Here is a 6,000-nt window from a genome sequence, read left to right as displayed (position 1 = left end):
AAATCTTAGTTGATATACATGATCAAAGAATATCTCTTGATGATGGGCGAAATACTTGTGCCTACGCACCTCATTTCTTTCTGGTTTTTGATTCTAGAGAATAATGGTCTCCCCCTCATCTAGGTAGGAGCCAAGACCGAAGGTATGACCCTTACTAGTCCATCTTTGCGTTTGTCGCTCTTGTTTTGTCGTGCGATACCATGGGCGCCGACACCACCACAAAGTATGATGATGTCATCGCCGGCTTCCTTCCCACTATCAGTGATGGTGTCAACGGTGCTAGGACCAGGTCATATGAAATTCTCCCATATTCTGAGAGTTCCAACCTTACCGACACATCACAACATTTATGTGCGATCTTGCCACTTTTGTAATATCGGTAAAGTCATTGAGCATCAAATCTTTGACTTTCTAGATGTCGATAATGCTTTGCACTTCTTACTTACTCAAAGTAGTGCGGGATCTTAATGATACATAGTGCCACACCACGTCAATTCCTGGCGTTAAAATCGGAATAGGAGCATTCCATATCTCACCCTAACGACGGGAAGTATGTCTCATCAAAGTGACCATCTGCGGATATCGCAGGATAGAGATCCACTGTTGTAGATTGGAAATAGCGGACAAGTGTTGGTGATTCATAAAACATAACCAACCAAAATACTTAAGCGTTTCAAGTAGACCCATTGAGATTACGACAATAGAGGCACATAAACAACTTAACCAAATAGGCGTTAGTGAAAAAAACAAAACTGGGATCGTATCTAGTAACCATCTGGTACACACTAAACGCTGGGCAAGTTGTGGGTCTGAAACGAATAAGTGTCGCTGCATGCAACATCGTTACATATCCCCATGCAAAGACCGGTAAGTTAGTACCCATAACAAAGTCCGAGATCTGCTAGATCATACTGTGAATGGACATGAAGAATTATATGTTGAATGACGATCCCAGTAGACATGCAAAATGAAATCATCAAAAGTCCTGGAGGTGAACGCTCCAACAGTATCCAATCGAATAGATTTGAGAGAATGGGAAGGCTGGTGAGCCCTTAGTATGATAATCATAGCTAAAAACTTAGCAAATGCAATGTTCCTTGTGGAAAGCAAAGCGACGTGTGACCAACGCGTCAATGCTCTTAACCTATACAATAAAAATACCAAAAAATGTCCGCATTCGGTTGGATATGGTCCACTAATGTCACCTTACATACTTTGTAAGAATGAATTGTTCTCGGTTGGAGCCTTAGCAAATGAAGGACTTCCTTGAAATTTAGTAAGAGAACAACCTTTGCAAAATGAGAGATGGGCATAAGAGATTGTCATAGAGGCATTAGAAAACACGGGAGGCATCACAAGCTCCTGTGAAGGAGGGGATGCCGCCCCCGACAGCCTGAATGCCATGGAGCTGCCTAGGGGGGTAGCCCGACCTCACCGGGGGGAGCACGGATGAGGTGGTTCTCAAATCACTTTCGGGACTTGAAAAATGGATGACCATGTGAATTTGTAAGAATTCTAATTATCATATCACGTCCAAGATGCCCGAGATGGGCATGCCAAAGCATATAAGAATCTGAATCACAAAAGTGGCGTTCAACCACATATGATTAAAAAATTTCAATGGAAGTAAGATATAAACCATTCCCGACACTCTTCATCTTCCCTAAGATTTGGCGATGTGCTGTTTTTTAGAGGTAACACAAAGGTATTCCTCTCCATTCTCAACACAAGTTTCAAGATAAAAATGTATCATTGGCATGTATGACCTTTAAAACTTAGCAAGGCACAAATATATAAAACATAATCTTCGCACGAGATTCATAAAACAACTACCTGCGCCGTCAGACAGTGTGGGTGGTTACGCAATTGGCAAGACACTCGATTTCACTGCGGGACATTCTCTATACAAAATTAAGAGAGTCAACGACGCAGTGAACTTCTCTAGACAATACACCGTAGAAAATTGTAAGGGGGGATTGAAACAAAGTGCAATCCCATCGAGTGTATCACATGGAAATAGAACTACATTCTTCAACTTAAGAGTTGGAAAAACATGGTATTGGAGCAATTGAATATCAAACAATTAGGGAGGTAAAAACAATTCAATTGATGCGAGTGGTCAACAATACTAATAAAATCGTTTGAGCTATGAAACGACTTGGAGAAAACCGGAAAATTAATTGGAAAACCATGTCAAAAGAACTCATAACCGGGTGAAATGTGGACTGGGAAAACATGGCAGCAAAAATTGCGGGAAACATGTCGAAAAAATGACGAGAAACAACAAACAAATCGCTGGAAAACTCGCCGAGAGGCGGCAGCGCCGATCTTAAGAAAACCAGCCGGCAGCGGCCAATATGGAGGCCGGAGCTGCAAGTCCGATAGGGAACGCCGACATGAACCAGGTGGTGGCGTCGAAAACGGTGGAAATAGTAACTAGGTAGCCAAGAGGCTAAAACGACGTCAATTTTTGACGTTCCGAAGTCTCTTTTTCAAAATTTAGGGTCTAAATTCACAATGTAGTACTATTGGGGTCCCATGTAACCCAATATCGGCCAATTTAAAAACCACATGAGTTGCAAACATTGACCATTCATGCTAAGTCAAGGCAAATAAAATTCTCACGAGATCATATTGTAAACAAGAAATACGAGAAATTTTATTGAATACAATATTTAATACAACATAAACAAGATCTCAATTCTAATAGACGACTTAAGCTGAAGTCGAGTAACAAACATTGCAATGCCAACGTCATACTTGAAAAATATTAAGCAGAAAACATAGTCAAAATAGATTGACTAATCGAATATTCATAGAAAGAAAATCTTGCGTATGAGATGAGGCGGACCCTTAGCCTGAGGCTCAAAATCTACTAACTGGAGAATGGAATAATGTTACATTTCCATCTCAAATGTTCCCTCAATAGATATAGATATAGGTGCCAAAAATGACATGTGTTTCTTGGATGTGGAGCATGCATCAAGGTTAACTCTGATAAACTAACGTCATAGACGGTTATTAAATCATTTTAAATGTGTCCCATATAATTTGCTATTTTTGGAATCTTATGTCAGCAAATAGTGCTGCTTCAGAGTAGTGAATTTCAGCTCAAATAAATGAGTACGTAGATCTTGGGATTATCGTTTATAGACATGAGTTTTTAAAAAACTCAAGTAATTGTCGCGATAGTGACGCATCCACAAATAATCAAAACTATTCAAATAATCGAAACTATTCAAGTATATAACCAGAATTAGATGGGTTGTGATGTATATGGTCACAAATTAATCGATGCATATCGGTGATTCTCATGATCGCACCCATAAAAGCCGTGTACTCAGACAACCACACGAAATCGATTTTTTCCCTTTAAATAATAATGTGACTCCCCCAAGACCGTCACACGAAAATATCGACCAAGAGGGGAATCATATCACTCTTTGGTCTCATCAGCGTTGTACGAAATGCCGGAAAAGAGACATGTAGAAGGCTAATAGCACCCGATAATTTATATATATATATATATATATATAAAAAAGCAGCAACTTTAAGAAAAACATACTTGTTAGTCTGCGAAATAGACCACATGAAAATGAGATAATCTTCAAATATCTTCATGTAGAAAAGCTACTTGATAAATTCCTTTTCGATATTAGTCCGATGACATAAAAATCTTTTTTGAGGATACGATTGAAATCGCATATAGATGACAAAAGTATCTTCCATCTCCATGAATGTCATCACCATAGTACAACGAGTGATAATGTTTCCTATGCAAGCACATGAAACATGGTTAGAAAACTTTAACTTGCAAAATAAATTATTAAAATTGAATAGCAAAGAGAAAAGATAGAGTTTAGACCAAATAAGCTTATTGGGCTCGGTGGGGACGGAGGCCCAAGGTAACATCTAGGCTAGTAGAAGGCCCAAAACTGGGTTGGGTCAGCTTGTAGTTAAAGCCGGGTCAAGGCCAGGTCGGACCCAAAGAAACGGGTCGAAATCCAAAAATCTTGGGGGAACTCGTCGGGGCAACAAGGCAGCGTCGATTCATCGCGGACAACGAGGCGGCACGGTCCGACGAGGTTGTTGCAAGGTCTAAGGTGCGGATGCGCGACAAGGTAACGTCGATTGGAGGCGGAGGACTCTAGGTTGCGTCGCGGTTGGGCAACAACGAAGTTGGTGCGCGACTGGCCGGAGAAGATGGAGGTCTGGAGCGACACGAGGCGAACGACTGTGGTTGGGCGACAAGTCGTTTTCGTCTGAAGTTACAACGACAGAGAATAAATCGACGAACTGGACGTCGAAATGTCATCATCGAAGCTGCGCGCCGGAATCGGAGACAGAGGAAGAAGATGGGTGCCCATAGTAGGTTCGATTGCTGTTTTTTTTTTCTCGACAACTATTTGTCAGAAACGCTCAAAATTCCGGCAATGACAAGAAGATTGAGGCTGCCAGAGCATAGAGTTTCAGGGTTTGGGTTCTAAATTTCTGATGGTGGCCTCGTCGCTCAGACACTTTAGAACAAAGTGCATGATAATGTGTTCGAGGATGTAATGAAACAGAATGTAATGTTTTATTGATTGATAATGAGGCATATATATAAGCATTAAATAACCACAATCCCATAGGATTTGGAGTCCTAATCTATTACAGAGATGCAAATCTATCTCTAATAGGAAACCTAATAAGGCTAAGACACACATAAGGGTATAATAATAATTATGTATAAGTTTTAATTCTTTTATGTCTTTTTGTTGTGAGAAATAATAATTGATTTTAAGTGATTTAGAGAGTTAATATATAAATATAACTAATTAAACTTACATTTTTAAAAATAGAATGTTAAATTTAATCTCAACGTATATATAAAATATAAATATATAAATAAAAAAAAGTCTTATATTACATGTTTAAACCAATATAAACTAAATTATGAGATAAAAATCATATTGCATTTTTTTTTGTTAAAACAAATTAGTCCATGCTTGGTCCTTTTTTTGGGGCCATATTTAGGCTTATCAGAATAGGCCTTTAAGGCAAATAAAAGTTTGTATATTAAAGTCTCAGCTCATCCCTACCCGACTTTAAATTAGTTAACTAAAATCGAACTCGGCCCGACCTTACCCTAAATCTTAAAAGTAGGACTGAGTCCGGCTCCGGCCGGACATGATGACCCCTAGGCATAATATAGGTATCACTTAATTATTGGCCATATTCTGCGGCCTACTCAATTTAATATATAGATCTCATCAACTCCACATCTTAGATTTTGAGATATTATAACATATTCATTTTCGCGCCTATATACAAGATTGGTAATCCAGCAAATTAAAACGGATTTTTGCAGGCATGCCAGGATACAGGTAGCTAGAAAAGTGAGAGAATATTGAAAGAGAGAGTGATAGATGGAACTGGATCATCATCAGCTGGGAATTACTTAGTTTGGCAAGACTTGACGGTGGTGGCGCCGACAGCAGGAACAAGTAGGAGAATCAAATCAAAGCTGCTGTTAAATGGGATTACTGGTACTGGTTATGCACAACCTTATCGGATTATGGCTCTCATGGGTCCTTCTGGCTCTGGGAAATCCACCTTGCTAGATGCCCTGGCTGGTTACACACAACACACACACACACACACACTCTCTCTCTCTCTCTGCCTGTTGCCGAATCTTTTGCATGAAAATGATTGTACATGATGAATAGATCTAGCTGATTAATTACCTACTTAATTAACATCAGTTAATTAGTTCTCTATGAGCTGAGAATATCGCATATGTATTCTCCAGATATCATACGTAGGCTATGTCACGTTCTGAGGAGCAAACATCATTCTATCGTCGATCTATAGACTCCAGATACAGAATACCCACGCATATCGTACTTATGACTGAGAATAGTCTGGTGCTCTGTTCGAAATATCGGCGATATGGCCGATATATCCCCGATATATCGCTGATATTTCGAATCCGATACGATAAGAGCATATCGGTCAAAA

General features: G+C 39.5%; 1 pseudogene; it reads left to right on the top strand.

Annotated features, from left to right (window-relative positions):
• Positions 1–200: 200 nt before the first annotated feature.
• The window catches only part of LOC126796958 (ABC transporter G family member 15-like), a 43,954-nt pseudogene continuing 38,154 nt past the window's right edge, over positions 201–6,000 (top strand).

This window comes from Argentina anserina, chromosome 6, assembly GCF_933775445.1.
Source record: "Argentina anserina chromosome 6, drPotAnse1.1, whole genome shotgun sequence".
NCBI classification, from domain to species: domain Eukaryota; kingdom Viridiplantae; phylum Streptophyta; class Magnoliopsida; order Rosales; family Rosaceae; genus Argentina; species Argentina anserina.
The sequence above is the reverse complement of the archived record's forward strand: the minus strand, read 5'-3'. Positions and strand labels throughout refer to the sequence as shown.